The sequence below is a fragment of the Coturnix japonica genome, chromosome 5 (assembly GCF_054131305.1).
Source record: "Coturnix japonica strain WE chromosome 5, WE-NBRP24, whole genome shotgun sequence".
NCBI lineage: Eukaryota > Metazoa > Chordata > Aves > Galliformes > Phasianidae > Coturnix > Coturnix japonica.
Window position 1 is genome coordinate 35,339,131 of NC_140667.1, and position 27,370 is coordinate 35,366,500.

General features: G+C 49.8%; 1 protein-coding gene across 3 annotated transcripts in view; it reads left to right on the forward strand.

Annotated features, from left to right (window-relative positions):
* Window positions 1–27,370, forward strand: part of LOC146760758 (uncharacterized) — a 60,605-nt gene that overhangs the window by 12,878 nt on the left and 20,357 nt on the right. For 2 of the 3 annotated variants that reach the window (XR_014946687.1, XM_085549153.1), the window contains 6 exons: window positions 12,657–14,335; window positions 16,919–18,870; window positions 19,048–20,988; window positions 21,166–23,107; window positions 23,285–25,226; window positions 25,404–27,345. The gene's annotated coding sequence lies outside the window, so the exon portion shown is untranslated. The remainder of the gene's footprint in view (window positions 1–12,656; window positions 14,336–16,918; window positions 18,871–19,047; window positions 20,989–21,165; window positions 23,108–23,284; window positions 25,227–25,403; window positions 27,346–27,370) is intronic. The other variant, XR_014946688.1, reaches the window with a different exon arrangement.

The window sequence follows — 27,370 nt, forward strand, 5'->3', positions numbered from 1 at the left end:
ATTTGGGTCTTCTTGAAAGAGTAATGAATGTCAAGACATAACTGACTCTCTTAGAGAACTGTCTAGTTGCAATCTGATATTAAATGTCTCATGTTGTATCTCCCCAGTGATTCAGCTCTGAGGAGCTAAAGAATCATTTAAATCTATTAAGCCTCCATTAATCTGAGGCTGAATTCAGTACAGATGACAGTGTTTTGAGTTAAGTGCTACAACTGAAAGACAAAGAATCTACCTCAAAATGTACTTTCAGAGCATACTATTACAAGTAAAATATAGTTGAGTGTTTTCTTAATTTTTCTTTACTGTTTGTGCTTTGTAAAGGCCTTCTGGGATCTATTATTGTTATACTTAATTTTACTGAGAAATGGGATGGAGAAGGGTTTGACCAATATAATGGAATATGCTTCACCCACCTGTCCACCTACAAAGCATTCTTACTCTACAGCTCTGCAAACTCTATTTCTTTCCAAACTGCAGCTTGTCCCTGAGAAGCTTATTTCCCTGCATTTCACATCATGGCTTCCTCTGAATGCCTTGTAGATGATGTTCATGTATGTTTTCTCATTTAGGGAGAACTGCTGGGGAAGTTAATACATTTGAAGTAATTCTGTACATGACCTGCAGCAGGGCTTTTGCAGATTGTTGCGCGCTGGTATCTTGGATTCCTGACAGAACAGCCTACTTAGTATCTGAACTTGCATATGCACCAAGTGCATGGAGACTGATTGTATTTAGTTTAACAACACTAATTTAATTAAACTGGCTTATTATCTGTCCTTTAATTTGCAACCTGAATTTAACGAGACCTTTTTTTCTTGTTTATCTTCCTCTTTTCTCTCTTCTCCCCTCCTTTCTCCCTCCTCTTACTCTTCCCCTCATCCAATTTCTCTCAGTTTTTCTCTCCCTAAAAGCTTGGGTAGTATTAGAAGACTCCAGTTTGAAAGATGAGCAAGTGTAAGTAACAATCCATTGGAGCTGTGCAGATCTATTAATGGCTCTTGAGGTCTCTGGCATGCACCACCCTTGGAACACCATCGCTGGGATGATGAAGAAACTCCCATGAATCTGGGCCACTCAAAAATAGGGCAGATCTTAGGTGGTAACTAAAGGCTCACTGTACTTTCCTCAGCACAGAGGAAACTGCTTAGGAGCTTTCTACCTGGCAAAAGCTGTATGAACTGCTTACCAGCCCCAAACTAGAGCCTGTAACACCTTTAAGTGTCTCCACAGACTCATTTTGTCCCCCTGTGCAGCACAAATGTGGTTCAGCACATGTGCAGTGCTACCTCCTGCCCAGGAGCAGGGCCATCTGATGCAAAGCAGGGCAGCAAACTGCACACAGGAAGGCCCTTGCCTGCTGCCACAGCTGCTCCTGCTGCTAATTGATGCTGTGTATCTGTGGCATCATCCCAGTGACTATTTTAGTTGGTTTCCAGCTGTGAAGGTTTTTGTCTCACAGCTAGTGGTATCTTTGCAGCTGGTGGAGCAAGGTAAAAATAAACACAAATAATTCAGCGCAGCAAAGAGAGGGAACGTTCACAGGAATTAAAATATAATTTTATCCAAGGTTATTTGGGAGAGATATCTGCGTCTGTGGGGAGAAAGGCTCATTTGCACTGAAAAGAGTTGATCACCTGCCTGTGAGTCTCCAAGGAAGGGAAATAATTCCATGTGAATATTGACCTTGTAAAATGTCTTAAATGCTGAAATTTTCCACGCATCAAATTCTGTTGGTGTTATTGACAGCTCTTCTACAGTGTTCCACACATATGTTCAAATATGTACTGCACAGGAGGCGTTCTGAAGAATGACAATATATTTCTTCACATATGATTTTTCCCTGCTTTGTTTTCAAGCAGTAGTTCAGTAACTACTGCTAGTTAGAGGGCTTGTTTTTCCTCTCTTAGTTTGGGTATTTTTCTTTCAGACAAAAAAACCTGCACTACCAAGCTCTAGGTTGCACCTCCCCAATTTGGTATTTGTATTTTTCTTAAATCCTTGTAGTTTCTCACAGTATTATGAAAAATATAGGATGTACCTGATAATGCTTAAAACATCGCCTATCTTAGGACACTCGGTATCTTAGGAAATTTTAGGTTTTCAGAAAGAAAATTTTGATTACAAGACAGAAAAATGTATTTTTATTTTATTTGTTCTTTCCTTTGCTTTCATGGTTTGAAATATTTATTTTTGCTGTTTTACCTTAGAGTTTGGACACAACTGCATGACTTGTACATCACAAACCCAGATGCACAGGGCTTACATTCTAGCTTGGAAATATTCTGCTTGTTTCAAATTTGCAATACGTTACTTTCTACCTGAACTTAGGAAACTGACAGTCACAAATCAGTCACATTACCTAGAATGCAAGTATATGCTACTTGTAGTGGGATATCCATTTATTGACTCCCTCCCAAGGGAAAAACAAACAAACAAACAAACAAACAAACAAACCAAACCAAACCAGAACATATAATTTACATAGCTTCTTAAATTCTGAATTCCCTTCAGCTTTACTTCCTAAATCCTGTATGTGATGGGACTGAAACCCACCTGTTCTTGCAGAATAACCTGAACACCAGCTGGCCAAAACCTGATGTGGGACCTGTGCCATAGCAGTCTCTGCTCACAAACCTGCAATTGCTGTACTGGAATGAATGTTATTTAAAAAGAGATCTCCCCACTGCTAGAACACTATTCTTAATCCATTCTTTCTCACAAAATTCACTTAGGATTATTTCTTTGGGTGTCACTTCTAAGGGGTAGTGATTCAGGGAGAAATAACTTTGAGAGTTGGGAGATGAAAAACTTTCTGGGATAAACAATTTTTTTCTCAGAGCATCCCGTTATTTTTATCAAGCCACCTAGGTAGATTCTTAAATCCACCTCCTGGAAAGGAGGCATAAACCTGCTGCCTGAGCTGTCTTAAGAGCTTGATCAAGCAGTGAGGTAAGTGCCTTTTACTACATGGAAACTACAAGGTCAGAAGGGGAAAAAGTACTGAGAAGATGGTGATTATGAGCATTAATCATAATAATATCGAGTTCTTGTGTAGCACTTTTCATCAGGAGATTTTAAAGCACTGTACAAAAGAGACGAGTCTCATTATCTCCATATTTTAGATCTAAAATGTGACCTCTGCTACCTTAAGACAGTTTTTCAGGGGTAAAAAAGGCTTCTGGAATCAACAGTTCTTTTTGTCTGTTAAATTTCTAATCATTGTGATGAAGATTTTTTAAATCTACTTGCTTCTGTGCTCGCTGTAATGGAATTTTAATTGTTTTACTTACAGCCCAGGATATCATGAATGAATAAATGTGATTCTTATTAGCATGCTAACATCAGCTGATTGAACTGACATGTTGGCATTCTCAGGGCATTTTCTGACAATTATTTTAGCACACCCAATTATGTTGGGAAATGGTAACTGATTATGTTGGTGTTGCAATGCAGAGTTAAATGGATCAGCATAAACCACTCTCAAAGAGGGCTTAAATGAATCCTCTTCTTCTGCATTTGCAGAGGACTGATGGATAGACCTTTTAGTGCAACCTAGTTGAGAGCATGCTACCTAGCAGCAAAGAGGTGGTAATGCTAACACTTCTGCAACAACCGTCTGTGTCATAAATGCCCCACAAAAGAATTATACTAAGCAAAACATTGATATTATTGTCCATTGTCACTGAAGGGCAAATTTTTACCTCTGCTGTCAGGAAAATATTTGTTTTATTATGCTAGAAAATGGACTCTGACATCTATCAGTAGAATTTTATTGTAGGAGAAAAGACATCTGCAGAACAGCTAAGGACAAAACTGGGTGCTATTTAGTCAGGCTGCCCCCTTGCTGCCATCTGTCGCATAGCAAGAACGTGCAACAATACTGGTGGGAAGGTTCAGACTGGTGCCTTACCACCAACATAATAAAATAAAGGAGGCATTACTTTTAGAGCATGCCTCATGTTTGAGAAGGCTTACAAAGCACCCTGTGCAGTTTTGAGACCCTGCTCACACAATTTTTTTTGGTGAAATAATGTTATTTAGGAGGTCAGTATTGAACACTGATGTGAACGTTGACTTTTAAAGAAGCTGCTTCTAGCAAAGCTTGCCCCTCTCCTTTGTAAGTAAAGACTTGAGATATAAACCATGAACAGGAAAAAAGAAATGAAGCTTCTGGAAGATGCAGGGAATTGCCTGTCTTTCTACCAAGGGTGAGACCTTTTCATCAAGTAACTGCAAATATTTTTATCTAATAACAAATTATTGTGTGTTTTCCATTTGGCTAAAAATAGCCTGAATGTCAGACATTGGGCCTGAAGTACCATCTGCTCATTATTTTTATTTAGAATTTCTCTTTTCATTAGATCTTTTTTGTTTGCAGTAATGATAAGGAATAAATAAGACTGATCACTTACAACTCTATTCATCAGGCTTGTTAGCTCCATGGGAGCTGGTGATAGAATTTATAGTTCCTCCACCAGCTGAACTTAATGCTGTTCATGAACTTTAAGCTTCCTGACACTGATGAAATGAGGCTAGACTTCAGACTTTAGCTCATAATGGTTTTCTGATTACTTATTTTGATTCCCAGATGGTTAACTGTTACTTCCGTTATTTCACAAAAGTAAGTTTCTCATTCATATTCTCTCTCTCACTATTTTATTTTATTTTATTATTTTATTTTATTTTATTTTATTTTTTTCTTTCTTTTCCAGTTAAGTGTGGTTATTCACTGTAAGAACTGATTTGCTGAGGTATTGGCAGGAGTGTTCACCCTGGATGTATAACATCAAATTGAATGCCTTTTAAACATTTTTAGCACATCCTGTGGGAATTTTTGCAGTATTTCACCCTTATGGTATCTATATACAAGATACAATTTGCATAACATGGATGATTCCTTTCCAAGCAGAAAAAGTTTGGGGACACAGCACTTGCTGACACAGCTTTACATTTCTAGAGTAAGTGGGTACTATATTTATATAAAGACTTAGTGCATAAACAACAATTTATGGCTTACTCATATCACGTGCTGAGCACACTCAGCTTTCAGTATACAAAGTGTACAGGGGAAGTCTGCATGTCCTAAGACCCACTCCCAGATGAATGCTACTCCTCAGACTATACTTATTTCTTTCCAGCCTCTGCCAGAGGTTTACAAATGTGCTGTTTTTCAAAATAAAGAAATAAAAACATAAATATCTGTATAGCGGATGGACATAGGAAAGAGAAACAACTTTCCACTGTGAAAGAAATAAATAAATACATACATAAATCATCCAGATAGGAATTCCACACTTTTGAGCTACCTAGGAGTCAAGCGGCCCATAGAGCCTTCTCCATGTCGTCATAGAGACCATGATTCTGTGAACACAGAGCCATATTTCAGACTCACAGGGCAAGTGGGAAAACTGTAGAGGATGCCAGAAAACTGAAGAAGATGTTGAGAGGATGAAAGAGGATCAAGAGCCAAAATAAGCAAGGCAAATGGATCTCTAGTGTTTTTGTCAGCAAGGAAAACAGTGCACTGGTGCTTTAGCTTCTCTTGTTCTGGTTAATTTCATGGGTAGAGATTGCCCTACCCAGAGTGGGCACTGGAATGGGGTGGAAACTAGGATGTGTTCCAGGCCAGCAAGTCAGAACATATTTAATTGCAAGTGTTGTTTTGAAACATGTTTTTGTTTAAGAAACCATGAATACAAACCCTGAATATCCGAACATCGCAGAAATTTTGTTTTCCAGAAGAAATGATGAAAACACTGATATGGTTAGAAGTACAGTGCCCACAGGTTTCATGTTCCTACTCTCCCTCAAGGACCGGGGCGCTGCATCCAATGGCAGTAAGTCATTCTCAGTGTGTGGCACCACAGTGGGATTTCCTGCAGCAGTGTCCTGACCACAACACTGCATGTACCCTGCAGCTAGTACAGATGGGGGCAGGGACTCATCCTGCCACTGGCAGATGCATTCCTGATGTTGCTCAATTTCTGGCTTTTGGTTCCATCTCTTTACAGAGTTTTATAATATGTCTTCAGTTACGCTTCATAAGCAGTTACATAAGAAAATATTACATTTACACTGGGAGGTCTCCATTCCATTTATTTTAGCCCAACTAGCTCTGACTTTGTCCTCATTTCAGTACAGTACACTTTTCTTCTCAAACTGTGAGAGTTAATTGATGTGAGTATTTAACAACTGATTTCCCAAGTTGGTGATCTTGTTCAGAAGGTTACAGTACCATGCTTTCTTGACTTTAATTTAGTGTGTCTTTCATTCTGTTGTCTGATCTCTATGACACTTACAGGGTAAATGCTCTGTTTTGTCACTGCTCCAGTATAGCAAATCATATGCCTGTAATGTGTCACACTGATTGTTTTCATGAATAGACATCACTGATGAAAAGCTACTTAGAAAGTAAGACTTAATTTGTGAATGAAACAAGCTTAACCTGGAGGGAATCTACTGTTGTTTTTCTTCCCTGCTCACTGAATAAAATATGTAACAGATTACTCTCTTGCACTGTGGTGCAATATTTTGACAGGACATCAAAATCCTTACATCTAATGACAAAAATACAGCTAGATAGGTGTGAGTCAAGAAAAATAAACATGTCCTCAGCTGTACTAGGTGTTTAGGTCAGATTATTCGCATTCCAGACTTCGTTTACTCCATCTCTTAAATACAGATTAAAAACGTTAAAATTAAACAGCTGTAAAAATGAATCAGACCTCTCATCTGTGTTGTTAGGCTTGGAGAAAAGGAAAAAAAAATCAGGGAACAAATGCTTAGCTGTGCCTTTCTCTCTTTGCCTCTCCATTTATGAAGAACAAGGTAAATACACTGGACGACCAACACACACTCAACCGAACAGAACAGAACACAAAACATGTGTTTTATGTAGCAGCTGATAGTGCTCCTTTTACAAGTAAAGCGTTGTAAATATGTAGGCTGAGGAATGCATGCTGCCAGGATGGTCCTTCATGGGGAATGCTCAAGGTGACTTGGGGAGACGCCTGGTATGAAGCACCATGCAGGCCTTCAGCTTCTGTTGGGAATTAAAACACACTGAGAGCCCCAATGAAGGTCTCAGTTATGGTTAGATGATGGTCAGAGGGTTGAAATGAGAGAAGGGCCTATTTAGTTGCTCTACCTAGTTAGTTGATTTCCCTTCATGTCCCTTTCTGAAGCCTCATCCTTTAGCTTCTTTTCTTTACTTCAGATCCTGAGCAGAGGTGAGAAAAATTTGGGCTTGATTGATTTTCCCTCCCCTCTTTCGTGAGGGAAGCAGAAGATGCATTATTGTGAGAAACCATCATGTCTTTCTCCCACCACGTATCTTGTTCAGTGGCCCTTCCTGTAATCAGCAGAGCACATGCAACCATCGTGAGACTTGGCTCACTAATAACGGCACTGATAAAAAGAAGTTTAGATTTATCTTTAGGGCCAAAACTGGAAGTTTGACTCTTCCAAATTAGTCCATTTTGAACTCTATGCATTCCAACAGGAAACTGTTCTGTGCAGCCAAAGAACACAAGATGTGATCAAGACTATGCGTATGTAACTTGCTGACTTATGGGCTGAAGAGAAGGTAATGAAACTACTGTAAAAAATACAGCAGTAGGTTGTGAGTTAAAAGGGAAAAAAAAGATTAAGTTATCAATACATCTGTTAGAATTTCCTGAGTTAAAGTTTGATTTTGAGAGGCTTTTAAATGGCTTAAATAGTTGGATAAAAATTAACAAAATAAAATCTATGAGAAACATCCCAAGTCCCCTGAAGCATTCAAAATGATATTAGTTTTCCCCTTCTTTGCCAATAAACTAATTAAGAACTACAGTTATATTTTCTTTCAAAACTTCTTTTTGGAAAAATAATTGAATTGAAAGAAAAAAAATCAATGTTAAGACAGAAATTCCAATAAATAAATTTATTTCCTGAAAATGTACTGGTGGATATTAAAGATGCTTCTGATTATTATTTTTTTCCTCTTGTTTTTGTGCTTTCTGTGGTTCCTGGTGTCTTTTAGCAAGCAATAGACTGTTAAAATACCTGATTGCTTTGCTACTTTTGGGAAAATCAGGTAGATTGCTTTTATGTGTGCTGAAGAAACGTAGTGCAAGTTTTCATACCACTAAAACTCCTTCTGTGAGTCAATCTATTTCTTGAGAGCGTGCCTGAGCACCCCAGTTAATTCAACCCAATTGCTACTGCTGGCATTTTGCCTTTCTACATCTTCTCTCCAATTGTAATCAGCTGCTCTGTAATCATTTGTTTCAAAGTGAAATGGATGTGGATTTATTATTATTTATTTATCTTTCTATCTAACATTTATTTATTTATTTATATGTCTGCGTGCTGCCATTCCAAACACCAGCAAAAAGCATGTCAGTACCACAGAGTCATTTAGGCTGTTCTTTCTTTGAAGGAGAAAAGAAGATAGTAGGCTTCAGAAGATATATTAATATGACCACTGCTGTAGGAATAATAATAAAATAAAATGTTGGGTATTGTGACTGTTTTTATTAATACATTAATACCTAAAACAAATGAATAAAACCCTTATTGTGCATCTGATCACAATGGGGTGAAATGTGTATAAAAATTGTTTTAAAATATCAAGCCTACAAAATTATAGAAGGATATAAAGAAGGTAGGTTACGTGTAGGGTTAGAGTAGGTCAGGTTGCTGGGGAAATTTTGTAATATACAATTCTCATACTCCAGCTATGCCAGAAATCATTGTGTATTGAAGGAATAAAATCAGGCAGCCCTGCCACATGAGGGATATTATATCATGTAACACTGAGGGCATTATATTGCAACATTTCAAGAGCTTATACAGAGGATCATGACACACCATCATTTTTGGTTCCGTTAAACAGTGGAACAGCACTGGAAAGAAGAAGTCATCAGGCATGCAGAGACCTTGGCAAATTTGTTTCTATGGTAGATGATGTTCTCTAATTTGCCAGGATATCTCTTACACTCATTCAACATCTGATAGCATGCAAGACAGTTCACTAAGGAGGTGCTGATTAACCAAATTATGCTGAGAGATCTCCAGTTGTCTGAAATCTCCTATGACAACTGAAATACTCTGAAGCAATAATTCAGGGGTACTGATCACTGTTACCACTGACATGATCTGGAAAAGACAAGGCTTTCTAGGATCTAAAGAAATAGCTTTTAAAATTATCAATGAAGGCTCTTAAAAGGTCAAAAATAATTGGAAGATGTGCCTAAAGAAGAGTTGGTCAGATACTTTCCCATACATAGTATTCTTTTAGAAAAAAATATTTTCTACATAATTGAAAAATAGGGCTTATTTCATCTCACGTACATTTAGTGCAGTGCAGTGCTGTGCAGAAAACACGCAAATGTGTTGGGCACAGTATGGATCTATTCCTTTAAAGTTAAATCCAAAAAGAATCTCTACTGGATTTTGGTTTGGGCAGAACTGACACTATATCTGTAGATATGGGTAAGGCACTTGAGTACACAGATCTCCAAATACAATGAATAAATACATTTAGGTAATGGGATGAGTGGTCGCTACGCACACATGAATTGTTTGCCTACCATCAAGTGGAATTGAAAGTTATAATTGTTTGACTTGGGAAATGTGATATTTCTCTTTAAGTTCATCCTTAAATTTTGAAGCATAATTTGTTTTGATTGAATTTCTAATGTTAATTAGTGAGGCTTGCACAATTAAAGACATCAAGAACATATAATTATGTTCCTTATAATTATACCATAATTGTTTTAGTGTGTTAAATGATCTAATAGATTTTTCCTGTTTCAACAGCAGCATTACAACCGTCTCTGCTGAAATAACTGGCAAACATTCAGTAGGTACTTTCAAGCATTTCAAGTAAAGTTTTGATGGGTATTCATCTACTAATGAAATATTCATGCATTATATTTTTCTCTATTACAAGTGACTTTCTCTGAAGCGCCTAATGCTTGGTTTGCTTAGACAGATCTAACATTCAATCAAACTAATGGAAACTGTGGAGTACTGTTATACTGGATATTATTAAATCAAATGCTCTTGATAAATATTGAGCCTCTGATGTTAAATAGCATTTCGAGCACAGTGCATGGATAGTAAAACAATACTCCGGCCTCTTGTTAATAATGTTAATATTACAACTGTCATCATTTGACAACCAATACGATTTCCCACGTGAATGTTTTGGTCTTCAAAAAATGCTTTTTGTGTGCTATTTAGGATTTTCCATAGTATGTATGTATGCATTCACTCCCAGTGTGGGACAATTAGACAAATTAGTATTACTGGCAAAGGATATATTCTTTGTTTAAAATTTAATATCTCCTTCAAGTAGCATAACTTGCACCCATGTCAGTACAAAGGCATCAATTGTGCTAATTTTGTAGGCTGGAAGCTAATGATCCTCTTAAAAAGCAATTGCTTAAGGCCTTTGGAGAATTGGCTGGGCATGCTGATGCTGCCTCTCCTTGTTTCCTGGATGCTAAATTTCATTAAATTAAACTGAAATAGATCAAATGTTTTCCTGCAATACTTTTGCACAGGAGTTCTTTTGTTAGTTTTTACAAGAAAATCAGGGTGAAAATGTGAAGTGGTTGACAAAACAATGAATAAAACATGCCTCATCCTTGGTTTTTAATGACTGCAATTAAAATGCAGAGCTTAATATGATGCCTAGTTTCACCATTTCTGCATACATGGGAGTAGTAGCTCCATCATAATACGTCCCCAGTCACCATGAACTTTGAGTTCACTCATTTTCAGACCACACTGTGTTGGCTTCTTCCAGGGATCCTGTGAAGTCAGAGCAAGAGCCAAATCAGCAGTGAAAGCATCAGAGCAATAATGGAGGGGGGAAATGCAGAGAAGATTAATAACAAGAGACATTCCCCTATTTCATTCAAATTCAGTATGGAATGAGTCTCTGACTTTTTGTGGAATGTATTTCAAAAACAAGATTCACCCCACATCCTCTCAAAGGCAGGTGCTGATAGTTTCCCTGGTTCACTCTGTGTAATCCAATTGCCAGTGACCCCCAGTAACAACGTCATGAACTTAGCAGTCCTCCTAGTAGCTCTTGAGGACTTCATTAACCTCTTTTTGCATTAAGGATGCTGCAGCATTTGATTCCTATTAAAGGAGTGATTGGATATTTGAACATATTTCACTAAATATTTCTCCCATTAGTGAGCATATGAGTCAGCCAGAAAATAAGATACCTTAAGTGATGCTTGCTGTAAACACATACAGTTCACAGGCCCTAATGAAAAGGTTTCCTTCAGCACGCCATGTAACAGCGTGGCCTCACAATTGTCCTCAGGAAAAAGTTTATGGTAGGTGGATGCTGTGCACATGTGGAGCACGGTATTCTGGGGTCAGGCAACTCCTGCTCCAGGTGAAAAAGGAGATGCAGATGTACACTGAGCTCTGTGTGAGTGCTTTTGGAAAACTGCCTAAAATCTAAGCTAACCCTGTGAGTCACCAGCATCCAGCAGCCTGCCTTTGCCATCCTGCAGAACCAAAGGGCATCAAGACCAGGAGAAAAACTTCCTCCTTCTGGGTGAAATTCTGCCATTTTTACTTGAGTTATTTGGTTTAAAGTACTACTATGTGGTATTCAGGGATCGGCTGAATAGTTCTTTTGAGACCGATGTTTTATTTTACTTTTTCTTTACAATCAATTTTAGAAGGGCAAAGCACAGCACTAGGAAAATTAGGAAATGTGTATAAAATTATGGAGCAGTGACTCTGTGGGGAAAATGTTTACCCTGCAGGCTTTACTCTTTAGAACACAACTGCTTGAAAGTATCACATTAAATACTAATGTGTGTGTATTTAAAGAAGGTACAATATATGAGAGGAAAAAAGCCTGTGAAGTGAGTAAGGTGGAGCCGCTGTGGTTAAGCACTCCTCACTGAACACTGCCATGGTGCCGTGAAATCCCACGTAAGTGGCCAGAACACAAGTAAGAGCTGCCTGTGGGTAGTCCCAGCCTATTCACAAGCCCTTTTGAACAATTTTCCTACTTTTTTAAATACTGTTTTTGGCAAACATTCGATACTTGAAATACAAAATGCATGAGTCACCTACTGGGACAGGCACAGTGTGTGGTTTATTGAATTTAGCTAAATTGTGAGTCATCTATCAAAAGTCCTCATAGTGAAAATACTTGTAATAATTTCAGACATTACAAACAAGAGTAGGTATGATTTTTCAAGATTTTTTGAAGTATTTTTCACTTGGAGATTTTTCCCTTTCTATTGTGCTTCACTTTATGTTGTAGGAAATTGTTAAGTTTTTAGTGCCGTGGATTAAAAGGAAAGGTGGCTGTTGCTCATCAGTTTAAACAACAAAGATCAGAAATGCAAAACCTGACGTATTACAAAATACCATTGTACAAACAAAGCCCTCAACACGAGACTGAATACAGATCCCTAGATTTATTCTTTTACCAGCAATGCCACTTTCTGTTGAGATACACAGTTTTAAAATTCGGAGGCAGCATTTCTGAAGGGAGGAGCTGCAAATTACCAGTGATTGCGTTGCCAGAAACACGTGGGATTTCTCTCTCTCTGTGTGTAGGGGAGGGTTTTGGTGGTTTTTGGGTTTTTTTTTTGTTTGTTTGTTTGTTTGTTTTTTTGGTGTAGGTTGGAAGGAGGAAGCCCATGAGCAAAAAGGAGTGTGTTACATAGTGTTATAGTTGCCACCTGTTTACTACATACAAGCATAAACAGCTCAAAGGTGAAGATGAAGGAGGAAAAGCACCTTATGAACAAATTCCTGAGCGGGATGGACCTGAATGGCTCTGACGTACACGGACGGGTGGTCTCCTTCAGAGCCAGCGCTTGAGCCGGGCCTTCCCCGAGCACTTATCACAGGCACTTGGCCCACGCGTTCCCATCGCGGCTCTGCAGGAACACTCTGCAATAACACTAACACTCTGCAGTAACACTAACACTGCAATAACACCCCTCCTCCTCCCGCCCCCTTCCCCCGCTGGCAGGATGAGCTGCTCCCGACGGGACGCCGCTGCGTCCACGCTGTGCCGCCAGATGGCGCTCCTGCACAAGGCACTTTGCTGGACGGGGTGGGACGGGACGGGGTGAGAGCGGGGCCGGGCCCGGCCGAGCATCGGAGTTTTCTTTCCATCCTCCTGCAGTGCCATTTTTCACTCTTTTTAAGATCAGCGCCATCGTTTCGAAGCACAGTTAAGGAGTATTTCTCAGTGTGGAGGGGAAGAGAAATGATGGGTCCGGAGAGTGAAGCTGGGAATGAGAAAACGCATGTAAACGAAGCAAAGAGCACTAACGATGCATAAAATCTGTCCTCAGAGAAAGGAGGTGCAAACCATATTCTTACATAATCGTTTAATCACGAATGTAACCCGAAGCACATTTGTGACACGCAGCAATAGAACATCCCACAGACACACCAAGTCCGCAGAAGCTGTTGTAAATACTTTAGAGGAGAATATAAATGGGAGAGAAAAGGAGGCTGAGGAACTGCTGGAAAACGTCCTCCTCAACAGCCTGGCTCCCTGAGGAGACAAAGCAAAGAGCTTAATTACTAACAACCTCCACAATATGGTTCCCAAAGCCCAGAGATGGCTGCAGCGCTGAATGCAAACACCAGACTCGTTTCCCCGCCAACAATTTTATCATAACACGGGCCAAGGCCACACAGCACAGCAAAATAAAACCTTAAACCCCGCTCCCAGAGTTGACAAACAGCACAGCAGGTGAAATAAAACTGCCATCAAAGTGCTACATAATATCGTCCCATGAGAGGGCAACCAACGAGCTCCACAAACAGGGGCAGCATCCACAACAACCCCGTGTTAATGCACTATGGTCAGATCTAAGGGCAAAATAAATAAATAAGTAAATAGAAAGACTCCGTTGGGTATCTACTGCCTTGGAAGGAACACCAAACATTTAATGTGACTTTCAAAGCAAACACAGAGAGTGAATAAATGAGTGCCCCGCACCCGGTTGTGCCACGGTGCTCCGTGTGGGAGCGAGGTGCTACAGGAGCGCGAGCGGGAACGCCTGCAAGCAGCAACACCTGCAAACAGCAACACCTGCAAGCGGCGCGTGCCTGGCGCTGCTGCAACCGCGTGGAAAGAGCGGGAACGGTGAAGCGATGTGCAAAAGAGGCGGGAAGCCAGAGCGGCGTTCTTTGCTCCTATTGGCTGGCGGGCAGAGGGCGGGAAGGCACCTATATAAGGCGCACGCACAGGTAAAGGAAAGACCGCTGCTCGCCTCAGGGCGTGGCGAGAAGCTGAGTGCGTGAGGTGGGATGCCGGACAGAAGCTGACTGGGCTAAGGTAAGGGGATGGGAACCATCCCTGATGGGTTTGAAGGGTTGGGGGGTGGTGGGGCGGGATGGCACGGCACCGAGTGGGGAAGAGTGAGGGGTTGTCGCTGAAGGTGGTTGGTACATGGAGGGGTGGTGAGGGCAGCTGCCGCGCCTGGGCTGGGGGCTGAGCTGAGGGGGTGCCTGAGGACTTGGAGGAGAATGTCTGTGGTGGGCCGAGGGGCGCCTGAGTGGGGCGAAGAGAAATGTTGCTCCTGGGCTTAGCGGAGCGTTGGTGTGTGTGGGGGTGACGGTGGGTGCTGTTTGTGGGCGTGTGAGGGGCTGAGGAGCGGCGGAGGCGGGTGCCGTTCCCGGGTTGAGGAGCGCGTGAGGGAATGGAGAAAAATGTCTCTGGTGGCTGAGGAGCGCCTGGCTGGAGCGAAGAGAAATGCCGCTCCTGGGCTGAGGGGCGCCTGACTGGAGCGACGAGAAGTTTCGTTGGCGCGCTGAGGAATGTGTGAGGGGCTGAGGGGCGGCGGAAGCGGATGCCGTTCCCGGGCTGAGGGGTGTGTGATGGGGTGGAGGAAATTGTCTCTGGTGGGCTGAAGCACACCTGTGTGGAGAGAAGAGAAATTCCGCCCCCGGGTTGAGCGGCTGGTGGGGGGGGGGCTGGAAGGCGGGCGCCGCTCCCGAGCAGATCGGTGCCTGACTGGAGCGGCGGTGAATGTCGTTCGCGCGCTGAGGCGTGCGTGAGGAGGCGCGTGCCGCTCTCGGGCTGAGGCGCCTGACTGGAGCGGGAACAAACGCTCCCGGGCAGAGCGGCGCGTGAGGCGGCGGCGTAGGCAGGTGTCGCTGGCGAGCTGAGGAGCTCGACTGGAGAGCGAAAAGATGTTCCCGGGCTGAGCGGCGCGTGGCGGGGCAGTGAGGGGGGTACTGTTCGCCGACTGAGAGGTGACAAAAGTCGATCCCGCGCGCAGAGGCGTGCGAAAGGAAGGAGACAAATACTGCTCCCGAGCTAAAAGGTGTTAGAGGCAAGAGTCGTTCCTGCGCTGAGGGCTGTGTGATGAGAGACAAATGTCTTTGGCGGGCTAAGGGGCGAATGAGGGGGAGGATGCAAATGCCCTTCCTGCCCTGAGAAAAGGGAAAGGCAGTAAGCTGCTATGCTGGGACCAGATGCCAGGGCAGAGACAAGCCACCCACCTGACTTGTTCAGGTCTCTGACTGCAGGAAATGCCTGACCCTGCAGCTGTCAGAGGAGAGGGGTGTGAGGAGTGTGAATGGGTGACAGGTGGAGTGATATGCTGACATGCCAGAGGGAGGGATGCCTGGGTGATGCCCCCAAAAACTGGTGGACTCCCTGTCAAAGTAGGACGGACCTGACATGTGGATGTTTGAAGAGAGGTTTGGTGTCATGGGCACAGCCCTTACCTACCTACCCCACTTGCCCAAAGCCCCCTAAAGAATCCTTATAATAAAGCTGAGTGTGGAATAAATAGTGAGGAACAGATGAGTGAATGGTGAGGTGGGTTGAGAACTGGCTTTCTGTCTAAGCTCAGGGGGTTGTGACTGTTAGCAGAAACAGCTGGAGACTTGTATTTAGTGGTGTTCCTCAGTGGTTGGTGCTGTCTCTGGTTTTGTTCAGCATCTTCATCAATTACCTTGATGAGGGGTAGTGCCCACCCTCAGCAAGTTACATGATGACACAGAGTTGGGAGGAATGCTGACAGCACCAGAAAGATGTGCTGCCGTTCAGTGAGACCTGGACAGTTTGGCAGACAGAAAGCAGATAGGATTTAACAAGATCAAGTGTAGAGTCTGGCGTTTAGAGAGGAATAATTGCATGAAGCAGTACAAGTTGGGAGGTGACTTGCTGGAGAGGAGCACTGCAGAAAGGGACCTGGGGTTCTGGCTGGATGGCAGGTTGGCTATGAGCCAGCAGTGCCCTTGGGTGGCCAGGGAGGCCAGTAGCATTCTGAGGTGCCTTAAAAAGTGTGCTGACAGCGTGTGAAGGGAGATGTTTCTCCCCCTGTACTCTGCTTTGGTGTATGGTGACCAGTTATGGGCTCCTCAGGATAAAAAATAAATACAGAGGTGTCCTGGAAAGCATAAAGTAGTGGGCCACAAAGATGATGAAGGGTCTGGAGCACCTCTCTTATGAGGAAAGGCTAAGGAGCATGGGCCTCTCAAGCCTTGAGAAAAGAAAACTCAGAGGGGATTTATCAATGTCCATAAATATATATGGCTCAGAAGGTAGAGGGATGAGGCCAGACTCTCATCAATGGTACATGGCAATAGGATAAGGGTAAACAACCACAGACTGAAGCATGGAAAGTTCTTCACAAACGTGTAAAAAAACTTCTTCACAGTAAATGTGAAAGAGCAGTAGAATGGGATGCCCAGAGCTGTTGTGGAATCCTTCTCTGCAGATGTTCAAAACGAGCCTAGGAGACTACCTATACAAAACAGACTATGGAGCCTGCATTGGCAAAGGGTTGGACTAGAGAAGACCCATTCAGCCCCAGCAGTTCTGTAATTCTGATGTAAAGTCAAGCAAGCTTCTGGGAAGTGCCAATGAAATAAGGAAAGCATAAGGTTGATTACCTGTCTCCTTTAGGTGGGGGAGTTAAAGCACCTCAAGGCTCAGATGAAAAAGGAGGCATTGAAGGATTGGCTACTGAAGGAGGAAGAATCAGAATGAAGACCTCAGATGCAACAGCAGGAAGGAAGAAGAAGGAAGAGGCCGACTACGGATGGGCAAAGGGAGAGGCTCCCTGGGCAAAAGCATGTCACATCACAGTAGAGCGTTGCCGGCGCCTGCCGGCTCTGTGCTGGGCGACCTGCCCCTGTAACCAGGGCTCGGGTCTTTTGCTGTAGTTGGCCTTTTGCCTTCTTGCTCCTTTTGGCTGCCCCGGGGATTGTGGCCCCCTGTACGGAGGGCGAGAGCCACTTCTCCGCACTCGAGTGGGAAACGGAGCTAGCTGGACCCCGAGGGCACCCTGTAAGCAGGGTAGCGCCCTTTCCCTGCCACCCTTCCTCCAGCCCCTCGGCACGGTTTCCTGCTGGTGACCTGCCAATGTGACGGCCCCGTAGTCGGGGTGCGTGTCGCGCCATTTGTCCCTTGGCCCCCTGAGAAGCCCCTTGGCGCGTTGAGGCCTGTGGCCTCCGTGCAGCCCCCGGGGGTGGGTCAGAGGCTCTTGTCTGCTGCTCGTGGGTTCGGGTTTTTGCCCGCGCATTGGCTACGCCGTGTTCTCCTTCCCTTCTGGAAAGCTGCCCCTGTGCGTGTGCGTTCCCCTTCCTTTCCTTGTGTGCGCTTGCGTGGGTGACGCAGAGCGATTGAGCTTTCCCTTTAGGCTTCCCTGAAAATATGCTGCAGCCAAGCTTCGGCTTTCCGGGGGGGAATGGCGGACTTGAGGCATCAATTTGGCGGGGTGTTCCCGCTCAGTCCTGCGAGTGGAGCGAGATGTCCTCTTGTCTCGCCCCCTTTTTTTTTTTTCTCTCCCTAGGGCAGAGCAGAGCTAGCGCTGTAGGTTTGTGGCCAAGGCCGCCCTGTATCCAGGGCTTGGGTCTGTGCCTGCGCGGCCGCCTGTCCTGCTGGCTATGTGCCAGCGTGGCAGCCCTGTACTCGGGGTGTGTGCCACACGAGTCCCCGGAGCCCTCTGTCCCCCGAGCAGCCCACCCCGCTGTAAGCAGGTCTGGGGAGACTGCAGTACTGCAGCCGGCTGCTCTAGCCAGCTCGTGGGAATGACCCCTCCCTGGCCCGTTAGAGGGTGCAGGTTGAGGTGTAGGTTGAAGTGTTGCTTGAGGTTGGGGCGACCTCCCCGCTGAGTGGGTCGAGGTTTCCCCCTGGGCTCCCAGAGATGTGATGTTGTGGTGTTGTGTTGTTGTTCTTCTGCCGGGCGGGCCGGCCCGTCGTTCGGGCTCAGGTGGGAGCTTTATGCTCCGTGGGGCTTTTTGGAGATGCTGAGGTGTGGGGTGCCGTCCTGTAGGCAGGGCTGTGCGTGCCCCCTGTTTATGATGAGATGTGTGCTGAGGAACCCCCTGTACTCGGGTGGGTGTTTCTGTCCCTGACCTTTTAGAGGCGTGTGGCTGGGCTTGCGCCCTGCCTGGAATCGTAGCTTGGATCTGGATTGTGGCCTTTGCCCGTACCGCCCCACTGCCTGGCTGCTGAGAGTCGTTCCCGCTGCTGTGGGGGAAACCAAGCTCTGTGGCTCCGTGGGTGTCATCGGCCCGCCTGTAATCAGGGTCTGGGCGTGGGAGCCTTTGTGCTCCGCTGGCAGCCTGTGTGGGGTGACCGGCCTCGTTAGCGGGGTGCGGATCATAGCGACCCCTAAGTTGGGGGAGAAGGAGCCTCCCTCAGCCTTTGGGACCAGAGCTGCCCTGTAAGTGAGGGCCTAGCGCTGGAGTCCCGGGCACTTTGCAATGGAAGCAGTGGCTGGGGCCCCCTGTAAGCAGGGAAAGAGCCGACTCTTTGGCCACCGCTTTGCATGCCCAGCTAATTTGCCCAGGTTGCCCGACTCTGCGCCCTGCTGCAGCACCGGCTGGACCTCCGCGGCGCGTCGATTTGAAGTGAGTAATGCTGCTTTACGTTGTTCTTGCTGGGACAAATTGGGGGTGGTGGGTGCGGGGTCATCCTTGGCTGGGTGGCTGTGTGCCGGGCACCCGTGGGGCGCTGGCTCGCCCGTCCCCTTTAAGGTGGGGGAGTTAGGGCTCCTTGGGTCTGAGGGTCTCCTCCTTCATCTGAAGGATCGGCCGTTGAAGAAGGAAGAAGCGGGACGCGGAGCTTCGAGGCAACTGCGGGAAAGAGGCGGAAGGAAGAGGCCGACTACGGACGGGCAAAGGGAAGAAGAGGAAGGAAGAGGCCGACTACGGATGGGCAAAGGGAGAGGCTCCCTGGGCAAAAGCATGTCACATCACAGTAGAGCGTTGCCGGCGCCTGCCGGCTCTGTGCTGGGTGACCTGCCCCTGTAACCAGGGCTCGGGTCTTTTGCTGTAGTTGGCCTTTTGCCTTCTTGCTCCTTTTGGCTGCCCCGGGGATTGTGGCCCCCTGTACGGAGGGCGAGAGCCACTTCTCCGCACTCGAGTGGGAAACGGAGCTAGCTGGACCCCGAGGGCACCCTGTAAGCAGGGTAGCGCCCTTTCCCTGCCACCCTTCCTCCAGCCCCTCGGCACGGTTTCCTGCTGGTGACCTGCCAATGTGACGGCCCCGTAGTCGGGGTGCGTGTCGCGCCATTTGTCCCTTGGCCCCCTGAGAAGCCCCTTGGCGCGTTGAGGCCTGTGGCCTCCGTGCAGCCCCCGGGGGTGGGTCAGAGGCTCTTGTCTGCTGCTCGTGGGTTCGGGTTTTTGCCCGCGCATTGGCTACGCCGTGTTCTCCTTCCCTTCTGGAAAGCTGCCCCTGTGCGTGTGCGTTCCCCTTCCTTTCCTTGTGTGCGCTTGCGTGGGTGACACAGAGCGATTGAGCTTTCCCTTTAGGCTTCCCTGAAAATATGCTGCAGCCAAGCTTCGGCTTTCCGGGGGGGAATGGCGGACTTGAGGCATCAATTTGGCGGGGTGTTCCCGCTCAGTCCTGCGAGTGGAGCGAGATGTCCTCTTGTCTCGCCCCCTTTTTTTTTTTCTCTCCCTAGGGCAGAGCAGAGCTAGCGCTGTAGGTTTGTGGCCAAGGCCGCCCTGTATCCAGGGCTTGGGTCTGTGCCTGCGCGGCCGCCTGTCCTGCTGGCTATGTGCCGGCGTGGCAGCCCTGTACTCGGGGTGTGTGCCACACGAGTCCCCGGAGCCCTCTGTCCCCCGAGCAGCCCACCCCGCTGTAAGCAGGTCTGGGGAGACTGCAGTACTGCAGCCGGCTGCTCTAGCCAGCTCGTGGGAATGACCCCTCCCTGGCCCGTTAGAGGGTGCAGGTTGAGGTGTAGGTTGAAGTGTTGCTTGAGGTTGGGGCGACCTCCCCGCTGAGTGGGTCGAGGTTTCCCCCTGGGCTCCCAGAGATGTGATGTTGTGGTGTTGTGTTGTTGTTCTTCTGCCGGGCGGGCCGGCCCGTCGTTCGGGCTCAGGTGGGAGCTTTATGCTCCGTGGGGCTTTTTGGAGATGCTGAGGTGTGGGGTGCCGTCCTGTAGGCAGGGCTGTGCGTGCCCCCTGTTTATGATGAGATGTGTGCTGAGGAACCCCCTGTACTCGGGTGGGTGTTTCTGTCCCTGACCTTTTAGAGGCGTGTGGCTGGGCTTGCGCCCTGCCTGGAATCGTAGCTTGGATCTGGATTGTGGCCTTTGCCCGTACCGCCCCACTGCCTGGCTGCTGAGAGTCGTTCCCGCTGCTGTGGGGGAAACCAAGCTCTGTGGCTCCGTGGGTGTCATCGGCCCGCCTGTAATCAGGGTCTGGGCGTGGGAGCCTTTGTGCTCCGCTGGCAGCCTGTGTGGGGTGACCGGCCTCGTTAGCGGGGTGCGGATCATAGCGACCCCTAAGTTGGGGGAGAAGGAGCCTCCTTCAGCCTTTGGGACCAGAGCTGCCCTGTAAGTGAGGGCCTAGCGCTGGAGTCCCGGGCACTTTGCAATGGAAGCAGTGGCTGGGGCCCCCTGTAAGCAGGGAAAGAGCCGACTCTTTGGCCACCGCTTTGCATGCCCAGCTAATTTGCCCAGGTTGCCCGACTCTGCGCCCTGCTGCAGCACCGGCTGGACCTCCGCGGCGCGTCGATTTGAAGTGAGTAATGCTGCTTTACGTTGTTCTTGCTGGGACAAATTGGGGGTGGTGGGTGTGGGGTCATCCTTGGCTGGGTGGCTGTGTGCCGGGCACCCGTGGGGCGCTGGCTCGCCCGTCCCCTTTAAGGTGGGGGAGTTAGGGCTCCTTGGGTCTGAGGGTCTCCTCCTTCATCTGAAGGATCGGCCGTTGAAGAAGGAAGAAGCGGGACGCGGAGCTTCGAGGCAACTGCGGGAAAGAGGCGGAAGGAAGAGGCCGACTACGGACGGGCAAAGGGAAGAAGAGGAAGGAAGAGGCCGACTACGGATGGGCAAAGGGAGAGGCTCCCTGGGCAAAAGCATGTCACATCACAGTAGAGCGTTGCCGGCGCCTGCCGGCTCTGTGCTGGGCGACCTGCCCCTGTAACCAGGGCTCGGGTCTTTTGCTGTAGTTGGCCTTTTGCCTTCTTGCTCCTTTTGGCTGCCCCGGGGATTGTGGCCCCCTGTACGGAGGGCGAGAGCCACTTCTCCGCACTCGAGTGGGAAACGGAGCTAGCTGGACCCCGAGGGCACCCTGTAAGCAGGGTAGCGCCCTTTCCCTGCCACCCTTCCTCCAGCCCCTCGGCACGGTTTCCTGCTGGTGACCTGCCAATGTGACGGCCCCGTAGTCGGGGTGCGTGTCGCGCCATTTGTCCCTTGGCCCCCTGAGAAGCCCCTTGGCGCGTTGAGGCCTGTGGCCTCCGTGCAGCCCCCGGGGGTGGGTCAGAGGCTCTTGTCTGCTGCTCGTGGGTTCGGGTTTTTGCCCGCGCATTGGCTACGCCGTGTTCTCCTTCCCTTCTGGAAAGCTGCCCCTGTGCGTGTGCGTTCCCCTTCCTTTCCTTGTGTGCGCTTGCGTGGGTGACGCAGAGCGATTGAGCTTTCCCTTTAGGCTTCCCTGAAAATATGCTGCAGCCAAGCTTCGGCTTTCCGGGGGGGAATGGCGGACTTGAGGCATCAATTTGGCGGGGTGTTCCCGCTCAGTCCTGCGAGTGGAGCGAGATGTCCTCTTGTCTTGCCCCCTTTTTTTTTTTTCTCTCCCTAGGGCAGAGCAGAGCTAGCGCTGTAGGTTTGTGGCCAAGGCCGCCCTGTATCCAGGGCTTGGGTCTGTGCCTGCGCGGCCGCCTGTCCTGCTGGCTATGTGCCGGCGTGGCAGCCCTGTACTCGGGGTGTGTGCCACACGAGTCCCCGGAGCCCTCCGTCCCCCAAGCAGCCCACCCCGCTGTAAGCAGGTCTGGGGAGACTGCAGTACTGCAGCCGGCTGCTCTAGCCAGCTCGTGGGAATGACCCCTCCCTGGCCCGTTAGAGGGTGCAGGTTGAGGTGTAGGTTGAAGTGTTGCTTGAGGTTGGGGCGACCTCCCCGCTGAGTGGGTCGAGGTTTCCCCCTGGGCTCCCAGAGATGTGATGTTGTGGTGTTGTGTTGTTGTTCTTCTGCCGGGCGGGCCGGCCCGTCGTTCGGGCTCAGGTGGGAGCTTTATGCTCCGTGGGGCTTTTTGGAGATGCTGAGGTGTGGGGTGCCGTCCTGTAGGCAGGGCTGTGCGTGCCCCCTGTTTATGATGAGATGTGTGCTGAGGAACCCCCTGTACTCGGGTGGGTGTTTCTGTCCCTGACCTTTTAGAGGCGTGTGGCTGGGCTTGCGCCCTGCCTGGAATCGTAGCTTGGATCTGGATTGTGGCCTTTGCCCGTACCGCCCCACTGCCTGGCTGCTGAGAGTCGTTCCCGCTGCTGTGGGGGAAACCAAGCTCTGTGGCTCCGTGGGTGTCATCGGCCCGCCTGTAATCAGGGTCTGGGCGTGGGAGCCTTTGTGCTCCGCTGGCAGCCTGTGTGGGGTGACCGGCCTCGTTAGCGGGGTGCGGATCATAGCGACCCCTAAGTTGGGGGAGAAGGAGCCTCCCTCAGCCTTTGGGACCAGAGCTGCCCTGTAAGTGAGGGCCTAGTGCTGGAGTCCCGGGCACTTTGCAATGGAAGCAGTGGCTGGGGCCCCCTGTAAGCAGGGAAAGAGCCGACTCTTTGGCCACCGCTTTGCATGCCCAGCTAATTTGCCCAGGTTGCCCGACTCTGCGCCCTGCTGCAGCACCGGCTGGACCTCCGCGGCGCGTCGATTTGAAGTGAGTAATGCTGCTTTACGTTGTTCTTGCTGGGACAAATTGGGGGTGGTGGGTGCGGGGTCATCCTTGGCTGGGTGGCTGTGTGCCGGGCACCTGTGGGGCGCTGGCTCGCCCGTCCCCTTTAAGGTGGGGGAGTTAGGGCTCCTTGGGTCTGAGGGTCTCCTCCTTCATCTGAAGGATCGGCCGTTGAAGAAGGAAGAAGCGGGACGCGGAGCTTCGAGGCAACTGCGGGAAAGAGGCGGAAGGAAGAGGCCGACTACGGACGGGCAAAGGGAAGAAGAGGAAGGAAGAGGCCGACTACGGATGGGCAAAGGGAGAGGCTCCCTGGGCAAAAGCATGTCACATCACAGTAGAGCGTTGCCGGCGCCTGCCGGCTCTGTGCTGGGCGACCTGCCCCTGTAACCAGGGCTCGGGTCTTTTGCTGTAGTTGGCCTTTTGCCTTCTTGCTCCTTTTGGCTGCCCCGGGGATTGTGGCCCCCTGTACGGAGGGCGAGAGCCACTTCTCCGCACTCGAGTGGGAAACGGAGCTAGCTGGACCCCGAGGGCACCCTGTAAGCAGGGTAGCGCCCTTTCCCTGCCACCCTTCCTCCAGCCCCTCGGCACGGTTTCCTGCTGGTGACCTGCCAATGTGACGGCCCCGTAGTCGGGGTGCGTGTCGCGCCATTTGTCCCTTGGCCCCCTGAGAAGCCCCTTGGCGCGTTGAGGCCTGTGGCCTCCGTGCAGCCCCCGGGGGTGGGTCAGAGGCTCTTGTCTGCTGCTCGTGGGTTCGGGTTTTTGCCCGCGCATTGGCTACGCCGTGTTCTCCTTCCCTTCTGGAAAGCTGCCCCTGTGCGTGTGCGTTCCCCTTCCTTTCCTTGTGTGCGCTTGCGTGGGTGACGCAGAGCGATTGAGCTTTCCCTTTAGGCTTCCCTGAAAATATGCTGCAGCCAAGCTTCGGCTTTCCGGGGGGGAATGGCGGACTTGAGGCATCAATTTGGCGGGGTGTTCCCGCTCAGTCCTGCGAGTGGAGCGAGATGTCCTCTTGTCTTGCCCCCTTTTTTTTTTTTCTCTCCCTAGGGCAGAGCAGAGCTAGCGCTGTAGGTTTGTGGCCAAGGCCGCCCTGTATCCAGGGCTTGGGTCTGTGCCTGCGCGGCCGCCTGTCCTGCTGGCTATGTGCCGGCGTGGCAGCCCTGTACTCGGGGTGTGTGCCACACGAGTCCCCGGAGCCCTCCGTCCCCCGAGCAGCCCACCCCGCTGTAAGCAGGTCTGGGGAGACTGCAGTACTGCAGCCGGCTGCTCTAGCCAGCTCGTGGGAATGACCCCTCCCTGGCCCGTTAGAGGGTGCAGGTTGAGGTGTAGGTTGAAGTGTTGCTTGAGGTTGGGGCGACCTCCCCGCTGAGTGGGTCGAGGTTTCCCCCTGGGCTCCCAGAGATGTGATGTTGTGGTGTTGTGTTGTTGTTCTTCTGCCGGGCGGGCCGGCCCGTCGTTCGGGCTCAGGTGGGAGCTTTATGCTCCGTGGGGCTTTTTGGAGATGCTGAGGTGTGGGGTGCCGTCCTGTAGGCAGGGCTGTGCGTGCCCCCTGTTTATGATGAGATGTGTGCTGAGGAACCCCCTGTACTCGGGTGGGTGTTTCTGTCCCTGACCTTTTAGAGGCGTGTGGCTGGGCTTGCGCCCTGCCTGGAATCGTAGCTTGGATCTGGATTGTGGCCTTTGCCCGTACCGCCCCACTGCCTGGCTGCTGAGAGTCGTTCCCGCTGCTGTGGGGGAAACCAAGCTCTGTGGCTCCGTGGGTGTCATCGGCCCGCCTGTAATCAGGGTCTGGGCGTGGGAGCCTTTGTGCTCCGCTGGCAGCCTGTGTGGGGTGACCGGCCTCGTTAGCGGGGTGCGGATCATAGCGACCCCTAAGTTGGGGGAGAAGGAGCCTCCCTCAGCCTTTGGGACCAGAGCTGCCCTGTAAGTGAGGGCCTAGTGCTGGAGTCCCGGGCACTTTGCAATGGAAGCAGTGGCTGGGGCCCCCTGTAAGCAGGGAAAGAGCCGACTCTTTGGCCACCGCTTTGCATGCCCAGCTAATTTGCCCAGGTTGCCCGACTCTGCGCCCTGCTGCAGCACCGGCTGGACCTCCGCGGCGCGTCGATTTGAAGTGAGTAATGCTGCTTTACGTTGTTCTTGCTGGGACAAATTGGGGGTGGTGGGTGCGGGGTCATCCTTGGCTGGGTGGCTGTGTGCCGGGCACCTGTGGGGCGCTGGCTCGCCCGTCCCCTTTAAGGTGGGGGAGTTAGGGCTCCTTGGGTCTGAGGGTCTCCTCCTTCATCTGAAGGATCGGCCGTTGAAGAAGGAAGAAGCGGGACGCGGAGCTTCGAGGCAACTGCGGGAAAGAGGCGGAAGGAAGAGGCCGACTACGGACGGGCAAAGGGAAGAAGAGGAAGGAAGAGGCCGACTACGGATGGGCAAAGGGAGAGGCTCCCTGGGCAAAAGCATGTCACATCACAGTAGAGCGTTGCCGGCGCCTGCCGGCTCTGTGCTGGGCGACCTGCCCCTGTAACCAGGGCTCGGGTCTTTTGCTGTAGTTGGCCTTTTGCCTTCTTGCTCCTTTTGGCTGCCCCGGGGATTGTGGCCCCCTGTACGGAGGGCGAGAGCCACTTCTCCGCACTCGAGTGGGAAACGGAGCTAGCTGGACCCCGAGGGCACCCTGTAAGCAGGGTAGCGCCCTTTCCCTGCCACCCTTCCTCCAGCCCCTCGGCACGGTTTCCTGCTGGTGACCTGCCAATGTGACGGCCCCGTAGTCGGGGTGCGTGTCGCGCCATTTGTCCCTTGGCCCCCTGAGAAGCCCCTTGGCGCGTTGAGGCCTGTGGCCTCCGTGCAGCCCCCGGGGGTGGGTCAGAGGCTCTTGTCTGCTGCTCGTGGGTTCGGGTTTTTGCCCGCGCATTGGCTACGCCGTGTTCTCCTTCCCTTCTGGAAAGCTGCCCCTGTGCGTGTGCGTTCCCCTTCCTTTCCTTGTGTGCGCTTGCGTGGGTGACGCAGAGCGATTGAGCTTTCCCTTTAGGCTTCCCTGAAAATATGCTGCAGCCAAGCTTCGGCTTTCCGGGGGGGAATGGCGGACTTGAGGCATCAATTTGGCGGGGTGTTCCCGCTCAGTCCTGCGAGTGGAGCGAGATGTCCTCTTATCTCGCCCCCTTTTTTTTTTTTCTCTCCCTAGGGCAGAGCAGAGCTAGCGCTGTAGGTTTGTGGCCAAGGCCGCCCTGTATCCAGGGCTTGGGTCTGTGCCTGCGCGGCCGCCTGTCCTGCTGGCTATGTGCCGGCGTGGCAGCCCTGTACTCGGGGTGTGTGCCACACGAGTCCCCGGAGCCCTCTGTCCCCCGAGCAGCCCACCCCGCTGTAAGCAGGTCTGGGGAGACTGCAGTACTGCAGCCGGCTGCTCTAGCCAGCTCGTGGGAATGACCCCTCCCTGGCCCGTTAGAGGGTGCAGGTTGAGGTGTAGGTTGAAGTGTTGCTTGAGGTTGGGGCGACCTCCCCGCTGAGTGGGTCGAGGTTTCCCCCTGGGCTCCCAGAGATGTGATGTTGTGGTGTTGTGTTGTTGTTCTTCTGCCGGGCGGGCCGGCCCGTCGTTCGGGCTCAGGTGGGAGCTTTATGCTCCGTGGGGCTTTTTGGAGATGCTGAGGTGTGGGGTGCCGTCCTGTAGGCAGGGCTGTGCGTGCCCCCTGTTTATGATGAGATGTGTGCTGAGGAACCCCCTGTACTCGGGTGGGTGTTTCTGTCCCTGACCTTTTAGAGGCGTGTGGCTGGGCTTGCGCCCTGCCTGGAATCGTAGCTTGGATCTGGATTGTGGCCTTTGCCCGTACCGCCCCACTGCCTGGCTGCTGAGAGTCGTTCCCGCTGCTGTGGGGGAAACCAAGCTCTGTGGCTCCGTGGGTGTCATCGGCCCGCCTGTAATCAGGGTCTGGGCGTGGGAGCCTTTGTGCTCCGCTGGCAGCCTGTGTGGGGTGACCGGCCTCGTTAGCGGGGTGCGGATCATAGCGACCCCTAAGTTGGGGGAGAAGGAGCCTCCCTCAGCCTTTGGGACCAGAGCTGCCCTGTAAGTGAGGGCCTAGCGCTGGAGTCCCGGGCACTTTGCAATGGAAGCAGTGGCTGGGGCCCCCTGTAAGCAGGGAAAGAGCCGACTCTTTGGCCACCGCTTTGCATGCCCAGCTAATTTGCCCAGGTTGCCCGACTCTGCGCCCTGCTGCAGCACCGGCTGGACCTCCGCGGCGCATCGATTTGAAGTGAGTAATGCTGCTTTACGTTGTT